The sequence below is a fragment of the Ambystoma mexicanum genome, chromosome 5q (assembly GCF_040938575.1).
Source record: "Ambystoma mexicanum isolate Mex_15411 chromosome 5q, UKY_AmexF1_1, whole genome shotgun sequence".
In the NCBI taxonomy this organism is placed as follows: domain Eukaryota; kingdom Metazoa; phylum Chordata; class Amphibia; order Caudata; family Ambystomatidae; genus Ambystoma; species Ambystoma mexicanum.
In genome coordinates, this window is record NC_090933.1 from 342,943,562 (window position 1) to 342,960,731 (window position 17,170).

Here is a 17,170-nt window from a genome sequence, read left to right on the forward strand (position 1 = left end):
GCCAGACTGATGGTCATGAAGACAACCAACAGATTCAGCATGGAGATTAAGCTGGGAGATGGCCAGTTTCTCCAGGAGCTTGCCCAGGAAGGGAGTGAGGGAGATTGGGCGATAGTTAGCCGTGCAGGAGAGGTCGGAAGAGGGTTTCTTAAAAAGAGGGTGCACAAGGGAGTGCTTAAGGGCGGATGGGAAGACTCCAGAGGTGAAGGAGTGATTGCAGAAGTCAGCCAGGGCAGGAGCCAGGGAGTCGATGTGGTCCTTGATAGTTTTGGAGGAACAGGGGTGAACCTGTTTCGACAAGACTTTCATAGATCGGACTTGTCTGGAAACCTCGTCAGCAGAGAAAAGGGGAAAGGCAGAGAAGGAGGGAGGAGGGGTGGCTGCAGAAGGGCCAGAGGAAGAGCAGGGAATAGAGGGAGGGAGGTGATAGGAGGAGAGTGAGGACAGGATGTACTGAGTTTTTCAAATCAAGTGAGAAGCCAGTGCCGTGCAGAGGGCCTGGGAGGGGACAGGAGAGGTAGAGACTGCGGCAGGGATGGCCAGTTCCTTGCAGATTTTAAAGAGTTCAGCCGAGTTGTTAGATGCCGCAGAGATGCAGACTTGGATAAGGGTTCTCTTCTTGGTGAGAACGGAGAGCCGGTATTGCCTTTGGAGCAGGCGGCAGGCCAGTTTGTCAGAGTATGAACATGAATCACGCCATTTCCTCTCTGCCACCCTGCACTTGCGTTTTAGGGTGACGAGATCTGAGTAAAACCAGGAGTTACATTTTAATTAGTTCATAGAGTAATGGTCTCTATTAGGTTTTAATTGGAACCTCAAGGTTGGTTTTATATGTGCCTGTACATGCAATGCCACATTGGTATTCCCTAGAGTGAGGGTGCTACCTCTGTGGCTTTCTCTGGTCTTTCTATCTCTGGAGGTTTGTTGTTCAGATCGATGGACTGTTTTTTCCTGGCATTAGGTGTTTTGGGAGCTTAAGACTTGCACCTGATTAACAGGCTTGTGTACCGTGCTTCTTTCTGGAATGTCTGATGAGTGTATGCTTTCCTGTGCCCTACCAGTGAGTTATGCACACCTCAACTCTCAAGTCGGTGGACTGCTGGGAAATGTGGTTCACTGTAGTGGTTACAGCCAAATGCGACAACATAAGCTCAGGAAATTAATTAATCACCAACTCTCCCCCAGTGAGGCCTTCTCCAATCACCCTCTGATCCCACATCTGTGAGTGGCCGGGTCAGCTTTATCCCCTGTCTCTCGCTCCCCTCATAAAGAAGTGTGGAGAGTTCCTCCAATTCACCACAGACAGTCAAAGCGAATAAAGGATACACAATCGCATTGTGCACATTTCAATTTGCAGTTATTAATTGTCACTTTCAGGGAAAAAAGCTGGTTGTTAGAGATTTGAGAATCCTGTTACCACCAGGTTCTGGTGCACAGTGACGTAAAGAGCATGGGTAAGTCAAAAACCAAAGCAAAAATGTATCTGCCTGAACTGGAGAGGAAAGTGAAAGATGTTTTCAGTAGGCTCCCAATGAGCTACAACACAGGTCAACCAGACTGGTCTCCTCCCACTGCAACACCCTTAAAAAAAATACTGTTGTAGTGGGAGAATTTCAACGTTAACTTGACTGCCTACTGGCTCAAACGTTTTGGCCATCATATAAGAGTTCTACGTGCTATCCGTAAGTGGAGTTCACCCCTACCATGGCCCTATCAACAGTATTTATGTTCCTAGAGAAAATGTTTGTGACACACATTTGTGACACATGGTTTGTCATATCTGACAATAGCCTTCCCACAAAGGCTGTGAGTTCCAATAATTCATTCAACATCTGGGAATACAGCACCAGTGCATTACAGTGTACCAATGCCAATGACATCCACCTGGATGGGGCAATGCCCTCCTCGAAGGCCTCCTGTCGTCCTCCCTTGTGACCCTGAAAAGTGTCCTACATGTGGACGCACACCTCATCAAGGGACTAAGCCGATATGAACACATCACCCCAGCCCTCTTCGACCTTCACTGGCTCCCACTGCAAACATGAATCACCTTCAAGTCTTGCTGCGTCATCTATAAGGCAGTCACCCACAAGTCACCTAGCTACCTCACGGAGAAACTCAGCATCTCCGGCGGACAGCGCACCACCAGAAGCCAGTCTTGAAATCCTCCACTGCAAAAAGGAAAGGACCAGAAAACAAGCCTTCTCCGCTTACACCCCAAGACTATTGCATCTCCTCCGCGTCAGCATCAGACTCGCCCCCACACTCCCAGAATTCAGATAAGAACTCAAGACCCACCTCTTTAAGGGGTCTTTCCGCGTGAACACAGAGGCCATCACGTTGCCCGCACGCCACCTGACTCACTAGACACCGTCTGCCCCTCTCTTTGGCCTTGAGTGATTGATAAATGTTCAAAAGGAAAAATGTTTAACTCCAACACAAAAGTTCCAGAAGGATAGAATTCCTTGTTCCAGACGGTGATTCCCTTCCCCTTGATTTCTCTTCCCTCTGTTGTATATTCAGGGATATCAGTTCCTTGGGTTTCTCTTCCTTCACAGCACAACTGCTAAACAAAACAGCTTGATTTGTTAACTTGATCTTGTTAGGATATCTGGGGAGTACACAGGTTTTCACTCCTTTTCTCTCTGGTTTTACACAGCCTTTTGTTGGTCCTTGTATATTCTTCTTCTGAGTCCTTTGGGCACTGTGTTTCTCATGTGCTGTTCAGTTTGTCTTTCCCTGGTGTATTTCTCTACCAAGGTTTTCTATTAGAAACACATTTACACTTGCCTTGCGTGCCTCTCCTGCAGGGTTTTCTTGAACACACTTGTAACTGCCTGGTATGCTTCTCTTTCCAGGGCTTTTTTATTCACACTTGCAACTGCCTGGTATACTCTCCTGCTAGGACCTTCTTAAATACACTTGTAACTGCCTGGTTCTTAGAACTCATTGTCCACGTTATTACAGTAATGCAGTATGAGCAGTAAACATGTACAAAAGAACTTGCATGTTCTTCCTGGAAGTCCAGATCCAATGCAATGGTGTATGTGGAACAAGCAGTGGTTGAAGTGTACGAAAAGAAGTAGTGGAACTATGTTCCCTGCTGGCCTGCACGGATCCCCACAGACCCCATCGCCGCACACCCTCCCATGCACAATACAAACCCCAAAACACATGCACCTGCTTTTTAGGGGAACGGTCAGTGCAGTGCACTGAAAGTGCAAGTTTCAACTTCGTCCTACACTTTTATTTTAAAACAAACCCATTCCGGAACAGTTTCTTTTAAAAATAAAAGTATAGGAACAGTAAAACTAAATTAAAAGAAGTAGAGGAGCATCACTCCCGATCACTCCCACCCACTTCGACCACTGGGAACAAGGCCCAGAAAGCCTCTGCTGAGTCCTATTAATGGAAATAGAGCTAAAGAGGGGCTCCTGGGGCCAAGCCCAAATCTCCCAGGGAAAAACCCCTGAAGGGGGGAAAAACCCTGTATAGTTCTTGTCTCCCAGCAGCTGAACTTGTGAAGATGCCTTAGTAGTACCGGAGAAACACAGTAGAATCCAGTGAAACGACAATCCGCAGATGGAATCTGGATGTGCAAGCAGGGAGAGTACACGGAAAGAAAGGGGATGACCACAAGTGCGGTAATATCTTGTATAACAAGCCGGTAAATGATGAGAGAGTTCCCCGTATGGCAGGAGTAAGGAACTGGCCATGGAAAACACAGGCTGCTATTTGGACTGGAAGCAGAGCCGTGGGATAGATAGCGGCAGGCAAGGGGTGCAAATAAGTAAAGCTGCTGAACAGTAGGAGAGACTCCGGCAGGCACAGAATGTGAAAGGTAAGTGCAGCCGAGCCGCGGGATAGGATGCGGCAAGCAGAGGTTTGAAAAAGGTATATGCAGCCTAGCTACGGGATAGAACGTGGCAAACAGAATATGCAGGAGGGCTGCAGAGTCGAGGAAAGGTAGGAAAAGAGGAGGCAGCAAGGAAGGAGGAGGTAACCAGACCGGAGAACCCGGTAACAGGAAGAATGCCCCGTAAATGAGCCAAGGAAGGCAAGGGCGAGGTTTGAAAAGAGAATTGCTTACCCAGCAAGGAAAGCTAGAGTATAGCTTAGTAAAAGGAAAACAAAGCAACAAACTGGTCTCACTTCTAAAACAGCTTCTAAGCTTTCTAACTTAGTGAATTAACTGGTGACCGAGCAGCCTAGCTCATTGCTGCCCTCTGTTGGAACAACTAGAGAGATTATCTTTGATCAGTATCTGAGGACCCATTCCTCGACATCTTGGGAAGGTGTTAGAGCCATAGAGAAGTCTTGTACGCCAGCGCTGCCAGAGAGACCAGGAAGATGGAGAATTCCTAACAGTATGCTCCCCGCCCAAAGAGTCAATGAACCCAGTTCTATGGGTCTAGGCAATGAAATCTGTACAACAAACCAGGAGCATGAACCCGCGAGGCTGGTTCCCATGTGCAATTGGCCGGAGTGTAACCTTTCCAGTCCAGCAAGTACTGCAATCTTCCTCTGTGGTATCTGGAGTCACATATGGCCTTGACCTCATATTCAGGTCCTGTGTCAGTGTCAACTGGAGGGGGAATGCAAGTGTAATTCCTGGAGAATCGATCAGGATGATATGTCTTCCTTCAGCTGAGAGACATGAAAAACTGGATGGATGCGAGGCCATGAAGATTGGACTCCAGTTTGTAAGCTACAGGTCCTACAGTCTTGCAGATCCTAAATGGACCAAAATAGCATGGAGCTAGTTTGGTGGGTACCAAATGCTTAAGTAAAAAATGGGACGAGAGCCACACAAGATCTCCCACAACCCAATTGGGAGAGGGAAGCCGGTGTTTGTCCTCCAATGTCTTGCTGTAGGCTCTAGTAGCTCTTGTAACGATTTTAATGTGGTACTTTGCCCTTTCTTGATGTTGCTCACATATTCATTAAGAGGAGAATTTGTGGCTAAGACGTCCTAAATCAGCAAATAGACTGTAATGGAAACCGTAGTTGCACACAAAGGGACTCTTTCTCAAAGATTGGTGTACGCAAATTCAACACATGGAAGTAAGGCTGCCCAGTTGCCATAGTAGGATGAAGCGAAACATCTTAAGTACTGCTCCAAGGACTGATTCAACCTTTCCATCTGGCCATTTGACTGAGGGTGATAACCCGAAGTGAGTGTTCTATGTAATCCGAATTTCTCACACAATAATCTCCAAAAATTGGAGGTATATTGTGGTCCCCAGTCAGATAAGATAGTTTCCGGTAATGCATGGAGATGAAATATGGTGTCGAGGAATACCTCTGCCATCCTTTGAGCTGAAGGGACCTGAGGCAAGGCTTAAAAATGTGCAATTTTTGTGAAAGAGTCCACCATGACCATGATGGCAGTCATGCTACACGAGGGTGACAACTCGACAATAAAGTCTGCGCTGATATGTTGCCATAGACGGGTGGACAGTATAGTTTTCCTTGCAGGGCTCTGCGTGGTGTCTTGCATTGTTGGCATATCATACAGGAGGCCACGTATTCTTGTACATCTTTTTGCAAGTTAGGCCACCAGAAATGACAGCTTATGTTTTCAACTGCAACTCGTACTCCCTGATGGCCTGCTCTCTTGGCGTCATGACACACAAGCATTACCTGTCTCTGACGTGCAGGCGTGGGGATGTAAAGGTGATTTCTGTGAAACAACATGTCCTTTTCTTGTATTAATCCGTGATTCCTGATGGCTTCAGCAATCTCTGTTCACAGATCATAGCGTCATCAGCATATAGAGAAATAATCCTTGGTACCCCAGCTATCCGGATGTCCCTATGCATACGTCTGTGCCTGATCAGATCAACTAGTGGTTCGATTACAAGGGCAAAGAGAAGTGGAGACAAGGGGCATCTCTGATGTGTGCCCCTGACGATATGGATTGGAGCCGAAAACATCCCATTTGTGCTAACCCTTGCAACTGGAGAGGTATAAAGAAGGCGTATGGGATATGAAACTGAGGGCAAAACCACACTTCCCAGCACTGCATACATGCAGTGCCATGAAACTCAGTCAAATTATTTTTGTGTGTCGAGCATGGCACCACCGCCTGAGACTTCGGATCAATCTGAGCTAGAACATTAAAAAGGTGGTGCAAGTTAAGTGCTGTGAAGTGCCCTGTTATAAAGCCTGACTGATCAGGGTGTATATTGTAAGGCATGTAGGGCGACAATCTGGTGGCTAAGATTTTAGGAAGCGTTTTTACAACTGAATTTATCACGGATAGGGGCATATATGAACCGCATTGGTCGAACGGTTTCTCAGGTTTCAATAACACTGTAATTACAGCTTCCCTCATTGTGCTAGGGAGCCTGCCAAACTCCAGGGCCCCCAACTACACACCGTGCAGATAAGGCACCAGGGTCGTTTTAAAGTGTTTGTAGAACTCTGCCGTTAAGCAGTCTGGCCCTGCAGCCTTATCAGTGGGAACAACGTTGATAGCCCTAGAAATTTTGTTTTGGGTGATGGGGAGATCTAATTGAGAGTGCACTTCAGCCAACACACTTGTGAGTGGGAGCCCCTCCAGGAAAGTGTCTAATTCTGCTGCAATGCCGGAGTCTCTGTCTGCATATAATTTTGAGTAGAACGTTTCAAATACATTATTGACCCCTTATAAAGTATGAACCTGGATACCAGAATCGTCCCTGACTAGTGCGATACAACACCCCCTCTTGTCTGTCTAGCCAGGCGGACCAGCTGCCTGCCTGGGTGTCACCCTCGCCATATCACCTTGCTGCCACTGGTGCATTCCGAAACATCAATTCTCTCGCTGCATTATGCCTAAATGTATCTATCGCTGCTTTAACCTGTAGAAATGTAGCAGTAGGAGGGTCTGCAGAGTTTCGCTGTTCTAATTGGCAGAGGATTTCTTCACTTTCGTGGATATCACGCTGAATGGATCTGAGGACCCCACATTCAGTTCCCATTGCTATAATGCAGACGTAAGCCTTAAATGCCTCCCAACGTATTGCCATTGAGGAGACCGACCCTACGTTAATTTCGAAGTATAATTTCACATGTTCTGCCAGGTTGGATTTATAGGCCGTGTCAGTTAGTGCTTGAGATTTGAATCTGCAGTTAGTGTTAACCGCATGGAGCTCGTCTAGGCGCGGTAGTGATCTAAGTATGTCATGGGTAGTATAGTCGCCTTTACGACACCGCCAGCAGCGAGTCAGAAATGAGCCAGAAGTCTATGCAGGAAAAGGAGTTGTGTACAGTGGAATAATATATCTAGCTACTCTCCCCAGGATTAAGGACCCTCCAAATATCTGCCAGTTTAAAGTCACCATCCACGTTTGTATCGCTAGCACTGATTTAGACAATACCCTGTGGGCTCGTCCTGGCCTGTCTCGGTCCACATCTAGGATGGTGTTTAAATCCCCTCCCCACAATATAGGCACCAGAGGATACAGCGTCAGTATGTCAGCAAGATCATTATAGAATCCCAGGTCATCAATATTTGAACCATAGCTATTCAGTAGGATAACCTCACTTCACGCCAGCATTCCTAGACCAGTACATGTCGTCCTGATGGATCTAGGGGGACTCTCTTGTGCTCAAATGGCAGTGACTTGTGAACTAAAATCATTACGCGTCTACCACCATCCGTTATTTTGGTGTAGAACTTCCCAACCCAATGAGATGAATTTTGGATGGTATAACATTTGTTGCCTTTCCAGTCATGCCTGTTATAGAGTAATGATGCACCTTTCGCATCAAGTGATATGATATGATATAATAAGTAATTTATAACGTGCCTGTACACAAGTGTTTCTAGGTGCAACAAGACAAGGAAGGGAGGACAGAAGGAGGGCAAAACAAACGATCTTACTTGGCCTTGTGTCATTCAGATTGTGCAAGTGTAAGGGGGAGGGATGCGGAGAAGTGCCTTGGCGAGAGGGAGAGTGCAGTGGTAACATGGTAAGTGCTGCCAGGGAGGTGGCTCAATAAGTGCAGGGAGTAACGGGACTCCAGGGTTGAAGATACAGTCCCTAAGTGGTAAGGGGTCCGGAGGCAGTGTAGGGGGCAACTGGTTGTGCAGGAGCCTGGTCCCGTAAATTCAGTGCATGACCAGGTAACCAGTATGTACAGCAGACAGGAGCATCAGCAGGAGATAGGGAGAGGGAGAAAGCGAAAAGGAAGGTCTTAAGGTGCTTCCGGAACCCTACGTGGTCCTGCTCAAGTTTGAGAGAGGCTGTTACAGAGGGAGGCCCCAGCCGAGGACAGAGATCTACCCCCCACAGTCTGCCTGTAGAAGCGTCTGACCCTCAGATAGTTGGAGGTGGATGAGCAGAGGGATCGAGAAGGAAGATGCTTGGGAAGAAGGAGTTGAATGTAGTGTGGTCCCAGGTGGCACAAAGCCTAGTGGATGATGCAGTGGGTCTTGAACTTGATCCTTGCAGCCAAAGGGAGCCAGTGGAAAGATTTAATGGCTGGAGAGATATGACCCCTGGGCTTGAGGCCAAGGACACATCTCGCCGTCCTGTTCTGGATTAATTGCAAAGGGTTAAGAGCAGAGGCAGGCATATTTAGAAGGAGGCTGTTGCAGTAGTTCAGCCTAGAGAGAACTCTGGAGACAGTGAGCTTCTGGAGGGGAAAGGAAGAAAAGGAAGAATAACTATGAGGGGGTGCAGCTGATAGTGTGACTTCTTAGAGATGTCAGAGATGTGAGGAGAGTAGTAGAGGGTGGAGTTGAAGGTGACACCAAGGGGCTTTTCCTCACAGGTAGTTGCAGGTAGAGGGCCCAGTGAGGGTGGCCAGAGTGAAAGAGGGAAAGCGGGAGCATGTGTCCCAATGAGAAGGCTCTCAGTTTTACTGGCATTAAGGCAGAGCTTGTTGGAGGCACACCATTCCTGAATTGCGGACAGACAGTCAGGTATGAGGGAGAGAGCAGAAGAGGTTGAGGGGAGCCTGAATGCTTTTCTCCTTTTTTAGAATTCCTAAATATTCCTCTCAATTATGCAGCAACCTGGTGTGTGAAGCATGCTTGCTGTGTTCCTTGCTGAGTCTAAGAATGGACTTCTCCCAAATGTCCAAACATTGACTTGGACACACACCTGTGCAAAATAAAGGAGCAGTATCGGGCTTCTAGAATCCCACTGAATCAAGAGGGATACCTAGGAATTCCAAAAAAGCATAGAAGCTCATATTCTCTGTCACTTTGTGTGCCACTGCCAAGCCATTACATGCAAAATCCTTTCAAGTGCCTTTTATTTTCCCAACAAAACCCTCCCACACTCCACCCTCATCTTCCCCCAAACTAGGCAAGATTTGCGTAGTAAGAAAAGTAGTAACAAAACCAGTTTCAGGTTGCGGGAGAGTGTTCATTGAGGAATTTCATGGCCTCCTCCAGAATGGTAAAGAATTACGTTTTGCCCCCACTTTCTATACAAAGTTTAGCTGGGTATAACATTGCATATTTCGTATTTAGCTCCCAGAGCCTTTTCTTTACAGCCTGAAAGTATCTCCTCTTCTGTTGTACTGCAATGGAAAAGCCCGGGTAAATGTGTATTCTGCTGGATCCCAAAAATATCTCACCTTTTTCTCACACTTCCTAGAGGATAGCATCTGTCTCCCGATATTTCAACCAGCGGGCGATTATCAGACAGGGCGCAGCACCAGGCTTTGGTTTAGGTGCAAGTGAGCGATGGGCGTGCTCAGTCGTAAACTGCCGAGACAGTTTGGGTTTGTCCAGTAGGGACATCAGGGTCTGTTTCACAAAATCTTCCATCACGCCATCAATTTTATTCACTGGGACCCCTATGATCCGAATGTTATTTCCACCTGGATCTAGATTTTAGTTCCTAATTTTTCTTGGTGACAGCTTGCATTTGTTTCATGAGGGTGGTCAGATCGAAGCTCAGCCGACCAACATTAAATTCCACCGCTCCTCTGACTCTATTTTCAGCTTCCGTGAGTCGTAGGTCAGTCTTTTCTTGTTTCGCTTTAATGGATCCAATCATGCCAGTGATGTCATTTAGCTTGCTGTGGCAGCATTGAAGCCTTTGTGCATGCAGGCCATCATGCACTGCAATTTCGAAAGTTCAGTTGGCTCTTAGGTGGCTCCTGGTGGCCTTGGATCGTTTGGATTAGGTGCCGCCTTTGGGGTTACTTTGGTGAGCATGTTAATAGAGCTCTGTTTCCTTCCTGCTCCTTTTGTCATTACAAAATGGACTGTGTTATAACCGTGGCAGCTGTTGGGTGGTACCACTGCACCTCTCACGGGTCTAAAGGGCTGCAATCCGTCGGTACAATGTGAGTTGTCCACAAGAGCAGCTCGATAAGGTGTGGGTATTGCAACGGGATACTCCTGCCTGCCAGCCAGGCGCCGTCTCAGCTCCGCCTGGAGCACCAGGAGATAGGCACCACAGCCCCAGTACAGCAATCACAAAATCACTATTAAGCCACTCCAAATGCGTGCTACTCAGCTCAAATAATTGGGGTTCTTTGTGTTACAATGGAGGAATGTTTCTGTTGGATAGAGGGCATGTGAGATCAGCCAGCGGGCGCTGCTTAGTTATCATGCATGCAGACAAGGTACCTTGAATTTGTCCCTAATATCTCCCGTAGATTGTCGCAGGGTAGACTGCAGTCGGGGTCCGTAGTGTCACAGCCAGGATCCAGAGGAGAGTAGGGAGAAGGCCTCACATAACTCGTTCCCAGCACCAGTATGCAAACTGCAATCTCTATGGTCGATGTTGGTTTCAGATGAAGTTACGTCTGTGCACTTACTGTAGATCCATGTATCCAGCAGCAATCCCAGTCCGCATGGATGTGTCATTGTAAATACAGATCCTAAAGTCATATCACACAGAGTTCACTGCTCTCGAGCACCAGACCTCCCAGGCCCGCTAGTCTCATCCCTCACTCCTGCTTAGAACAATGGGATCGGCACTGTTGGATGTTCGTCAGAGACATTTTGATGACGGCCGGGATAGAGGACCCCCGCCGCATCACTTTCATAGTCCTGTCTCGAAGGAGCTGATGAAATTGCACACTTATGTTGCCATTTTACTACTGACTCCCCGCTATCCACCAATGTCACCACGGATCAAAGGAGCCAGTTCAGGGGATTCAGTTCAGGCTAACGGATCTCTGCTGGTTCCTTCAATGAGAACCCGCCTCTCTCTTGCCAGAAACACCGGTCAGGAGCATTATATTTCCTGAATTTAGCACCGAGTGCACTTATTCTCTAAGCGGCCATCTTGGAACTGTGCACAACAGCTCCCAATTCCAGCAATCATATGGATTTCTCCATTGATGCATGCACACCTAGTTGTCGTCCACATGTGGGCCTCCACAGTAATATGTAAATGTTCAAAGGCCACAGGCGCATGTTCGTAGTGCACATTGCCAAGACATATTCCATTGCTCGTTATTTCAATGTTGGCTAACACTGTGGCACATAAACCTTTCATCTATTGCTATCTGCAGCCACTTAGCATGATTCCTACTTTCCAGCGAGGTTAGAAAAAATTTATTTTATTTATTTAATGGTTACTTGTGAAGCGCCTATGCAAAAATGGTGTTTCAGGGTGCCACAAGACAAAAATGGGAGGCAGGGAAGAAAAAAACAATAACGGTCCTACTAGGGCTTGTGTCATTCGGATCATGCAAGAGCAGGAACAAGATGTGCAGGTGCAAGGGATTTGGTAGGGGGGAGATGTAGGTCGGGCAGAAGAGAAAATGCTAACGTGGGAGGGAGGTGCGGGGCAAGAAGAGATATACAAGTGCAGGGAGGATGAGAAGGAGGAAGGGAAGAAGAGGTCCAAAGGGGCCAGGCAAGTACTAAGGGAAGGCCAGGTGGGCAGGTGCCAGGGGAAGCAGGGATTGAGGACCACATGTGAAGCGCAAGGATGGGGGTAGACCAGGCTTGGTTAAGATGAACACCCAGTCAGGTTTGTCAGGGGGGAAGGTACCCAGAAAGGCAAGTGCAGCTTATGGGGGGCAGGAAGACAGGGTTCTCGGGTACACTAGGCAAGGAGGGCCTGGTGCCGTGTGGAGCTCAGAAGGGACCAGGCAGCTAGTCAATATGACAGAGTGGGGCATTACCGGGGGCGGGGAGGGATGAAGAAGAGAAACGTTAGGACTTCAGAATCTTCTGGAACTTAAGGAGATCAGGCAGAAGCCTGAGAATGACAGGGAGGGCATTACAGAGCGACGCTCCTGCCGAGGTTAAGAGATCTACCCCACACTCTCTGCTTGGAATAACATCTGATCTGCAGAGAATTGCAGCTAGATGAGCAAAGATCTCTCAAAGGGAGGTATTTAGAGTCAGATGTAGTGGGGTATCAAGCAAAAACCTTTCAACGTAGCACTCTGCTTTTCCAGCAATGCTGAATCAGACTGTGGAATTCACACACACGCACGCACGCAGGTTTCCGGGACAACTGAATTCTTCTCTGTACGCGGAAGACACCACAGGATCGCTGTGGCAGTGCTGTTAGGCTCGGACAGACTTTTTAAAGTAAGACTTTGATCTTATATCCATGGGGTCCTTCCAAGACATTTACTTTCCAGTAGATAAATTGCTTGCAATAGATTACGACACGCATAGCACTCACTGCACTACCAGCCACATTTGTGCCACAGGACACATGAGTGCAGGAAATTACTCCCGAACAACTGCATCCACCGGACCTCAGGATCCCCTTGACCACCTAGGTGAGTGTGCATATTTGTACAAGATAGTGTTAATTACAATCCTGCTGACAATTTTGGCCATGGCGTGGGACCCAGCGCTAATCTGTAGAAACTGGTCCCATGCTTGGCCACACATCTGTATTACTACTCCTATAAACGCCATACTCATTTTACTTCCAGTGTCCACCAGCTAAAGTGAAAAGTCACAAGAGACTTATCAGAACCTGCATCAGAAATACATTCTCCAGTTATTGATACCCTGTCAACACCCAGGTCAGTGACCACAGACTATTGGTCAATCAGGTTGGCTTATTCTTCTTAAAAGAACAGTACCCTTTACACAGTATTATTTTTATGTATTACAGAGACTAACTAATATCTCATACCTGATGAAGGACATGAATGCCTAAAACACGTTATATTGAACATGAGAAGACGCACTGAGTACAAACAGCCAATCTCAGTTCCACATTTTTCTCGAAAGAGATATTTGTTTTCATGAATTATGTAATCCCAAAAAAGTTACCATTGTTGCAAAAATGCATCACACCAAGTTTTGTTCTTTCATAGAACTAAAAAGCACATGACTGAATATCAAATGTGTAACTCTGTATGTTTATGTAAGGAATTACCTTTTTTATGTTCTAACTTACACTTTACAATATCTTCTCACCAATAAAATGATTTTACTTTGCTAAATGCTTTGCTTACACCATTGAATTTGTGCAGGCATTGTCAGCCCAAAGTGTGCCCTGATTTTGTTCCCCAATATCTGAGACACCTTCCCTTTTTGTTTCAGATGTAGTGAGGTCCCTGGCCCCAGAAAGCCCCATGATGCAGAGGGTACTGAACTTAATCCTTGCAGCCATCGGGAGCCAGTGGAGATAATTGTGGGCTTGAGAGATGTGGTCCTCGGTCTTGAAGCCAAGGATACATTTTGCTGTCCTATTCTGAATTAGTTGAATGGGGTAAAGGGAGGATTTAGGAAGAATCAGGAAGAGGCTGCTGGAGTAGTCCAGCTTGGAGAGGACTGAAGCCTGTGAGAGCTCTGGAGACATTGAGCTTCTGTATATCTGCTCCTCCAATTTTCTTCTTAGATTCTTCCACTATTGTCAGTTCATTACAAACAGGGCTCGAAATTAGGATTGGATAAGAAGGAACTACAAGCAGTGCCTGGGTATCCAGCAGTAACCGGTCATCAGGAGCTCCCACGATGGAACAAGTTTATAGCGTTACATTAGTTGGCCTGGGGAAGCCAAAAGTAGCTTCTGGTGACTGTTGGTTTTAAGCTCACTAGTCTCTTCTACATTTGATTTTATTTGAGTCACATACTTGAAATAATCAGACTCACATTTATTGTTCTAATTTAAATCAATTATATTGATGGTAATAAATACAAATCACAAATCAAAGAATAATAGACATTTTAAGACCTAGTTAGTGACATTACTTCACAAACAGTAATTCATTAAAAATACATTATTTAGCAATTACATCTGAAGTGATATACTATTCCATTTATTGTACAATGAAAACATTTTCCAAATTTTCCACACTGTGCAAATGAAGAGAGCCACACATCATTTGAATCTTGAAGTAAACCTTTCAACAAGTTTAAATTTGGGAGGGCAAACCTCTTTTGAAATTTTCCTTGGCATATACTGGGCTCTGGAAACAAAATCTGGATCAATTCCATGCATTTGCATGACCAGCACATACAACGTCAGATCTTTCACAAATTCAAAATCCATTTGCTGGACAATTGGCTTTGCCACCCACTGTGTTTTTCGTTTGGTAAACTCCTGGTTGTAACAAGGCATCCTGAAAATTCCTACAGTTTCTGCTAGTTCCCTTCCAACGTTCTCATTGTGTGCAAGTACAGCCAGTCTTGTTCTGGCCTCAATACTGTCTATGCCAAAATGCAAACTTTTAGTCCTGTACTTTAGGCACATATTATGGAACACCTCCAAATCTCCCATGTGGCAGAACTGGGAGAGTCTCTGCATGTCTCTTGAAAGCGTTTTGTCAAACACAATCTTCTCAAGTGCTGTGTGAGGAGGGTAGCCTGGAACCCACCACATTTTCTTATGCCCGTGTTCCTTGCTCAATGGTCCTTGTGCACATTCCTGAAAATGTTTGTTTTCTTTTCAAGAGTGTATGTTACAACAATGGTGCATCAATGAGCACCATTTTCAAGCACAATATCTACATATCCATTCCAAGTTTTTGAGCTCCAGCAAAGATGGTTGCTGATAGACTGTGACCAATGTAAAATGTTTTCTGTAGCCTTTTCTTTCCAGCAGTTGCAATTTTTCTCAAAATTGATTTTGCGATGTGCCCGGCATCATATTGATGCTTTGGGCCTCTTTACGACCCTGGCGGAAGACCATGGTGCTATTAGCACCATGGTCCATGCCGGTAAATTACGGACTCCGCCATGGAGAAAGGGGGAATTACCACCCCATTACAAGGTTGGCGGGGTGGTAATTCCCCCTTCCTTCATGGCCCTTCCCCATTCCCATTTTTGCCCCATAGGGCTCAATGGGAATGGGAAAGGCGCTAAGTATGGTGCCGCAAATTGCGGCACCATAATTAGCACCAAGGTCCCGCAAAGGGACCTCGTAATTAGGTGCTAATAGGTTAACGGCGCCGCAGTCTTTTACGGCGCCGTTAACTCATTAGTGCCTGGGTCGTAATGAGGCCCTTTATGTCTGGGACCTGCTCTCACATGGACTTGGCTATTGAAACATGCATGTCAGTTACTATCAGGTCTATTTGCATTGCTCTAAATTGCAGAAGCTGAATGGATTTAATGAAACCATATTTTTCGATGGCTACAAAAGATGTACATTCAGATACTTGCACAGTGACTGAACTCTCTATTATTTTGGTTTCCATGTCTTGGAAGTGGTAAGTGCAGTATTTAGCAGAACAACCTGGAATATCATACTGTCCATCACCAGCTAGCTAGAGCCTTTTAGCCTATTGCCAGTGAGAGCATTGTCCATTCATATCTCTTCGAGTGTCCATGCCTGGCTAATAGCGGGGAACAAGAAATCCTTATGATGTTTGTAGTACAGGGTTTTTGAAAGGAACTTGAGTCCCACAAAGTTAGAAAAACTTAAAATTGTACTGTATGTTGATCTGCTATACAACAAAGCAGATGAACAAAGTACATTTCCAGCAGGCACTTTTCCAAGTATAGGTTGAGTAGACCATTAAAATAAGTTACGGTGGAGTACGTAGCTACTCTTGATCTTCAGGTTGGTGCCTGACTACCTGAATAAACTTCACCAATGGCTCCCCACAAATACTCCCATGCAACTCATGATCACATTTAATCATTTTTATAATCTCAATCAGGCAGCAGTTCAATACAATGTATTTTGGTTCCTCTAATAGCCAATTGTCTGTAATTATAGTGGTTTGTGAATCCATGGTGGAGGATAAGTTCTCAACACTAGGAAGAGTGAAGTCCACATCACATCACGTGCACAATTGTCAAGATGCTTCGGTTATTTCTGTGTGTGATATTTCCAATTTGTGCAAATGTATTGGGGAAACAGGGAACATTGTCTGTTTCTTAGATAGCATTTATTTAGAGGGTGTGAATTGTGAGAGTGGTTCTGCAAGCAATTCTGAAACATCTTCGATGTTGTCTGTTTATTCTGGCTGACTTTTTGTGCTGTAACAATGATCCAGGGTTACTTTCCATGGGTCACTGTTGACATTCAATTCAAATTCCAGCCACTGGACATCTGCATCACAACACTGAATCTTGCGAGGACCATGCTGAGCCTTAAAATGTAGCTGCCCCCAATTGACAATGGTTCGGCAAGAGACATCATTATTTTGTGCAGTTGCCTGAGTCTTTATGCTCTTCTTCTTCCTAAGCCTCTAATCGAAGAGAAAAAAAACATGCCTAATTTATAGAACACATACAGAATATATGAATTACAACATGAAAATGTAATATCAATGGAATAACTGATAAACAACTTCTTTTTTAAACCTTTCTGTTGTGTACCCTTGTTTTCTGAATTCTCCTAGAAACAGTCAAATTGTATTTGCCCACCACCAAACCAAGCTGAAAAACAATTTTTGGAAATTGTATAAACATTGAAATTTGCTCTTCCACTAAAAGAATCATATATACATATATACATATATAACAAAATCTCACTATGAAAATATTACATCACAGTTAAAATGGATGATAACTGATATTTTACAATGTCGCATGTATAGCTCTTGTCCATGTGTCTCTTCAATTTCGACCTCTTCAGTAGTACGTTCCTTGTACATAACAAATTAAAAGAACATTGATTACATTGTTAAACAATTTAATGTTAAAATCTTTGACCTCACAAAATACATCTTGAGAAAGTTGATTTAATGATTGTTGACTTTACTGTATCAGTTAAACTATGTAAAAAGATACAGTTAATCGTCTGATTAAAATATTTAAATTAGCATTGACATAAAGTCG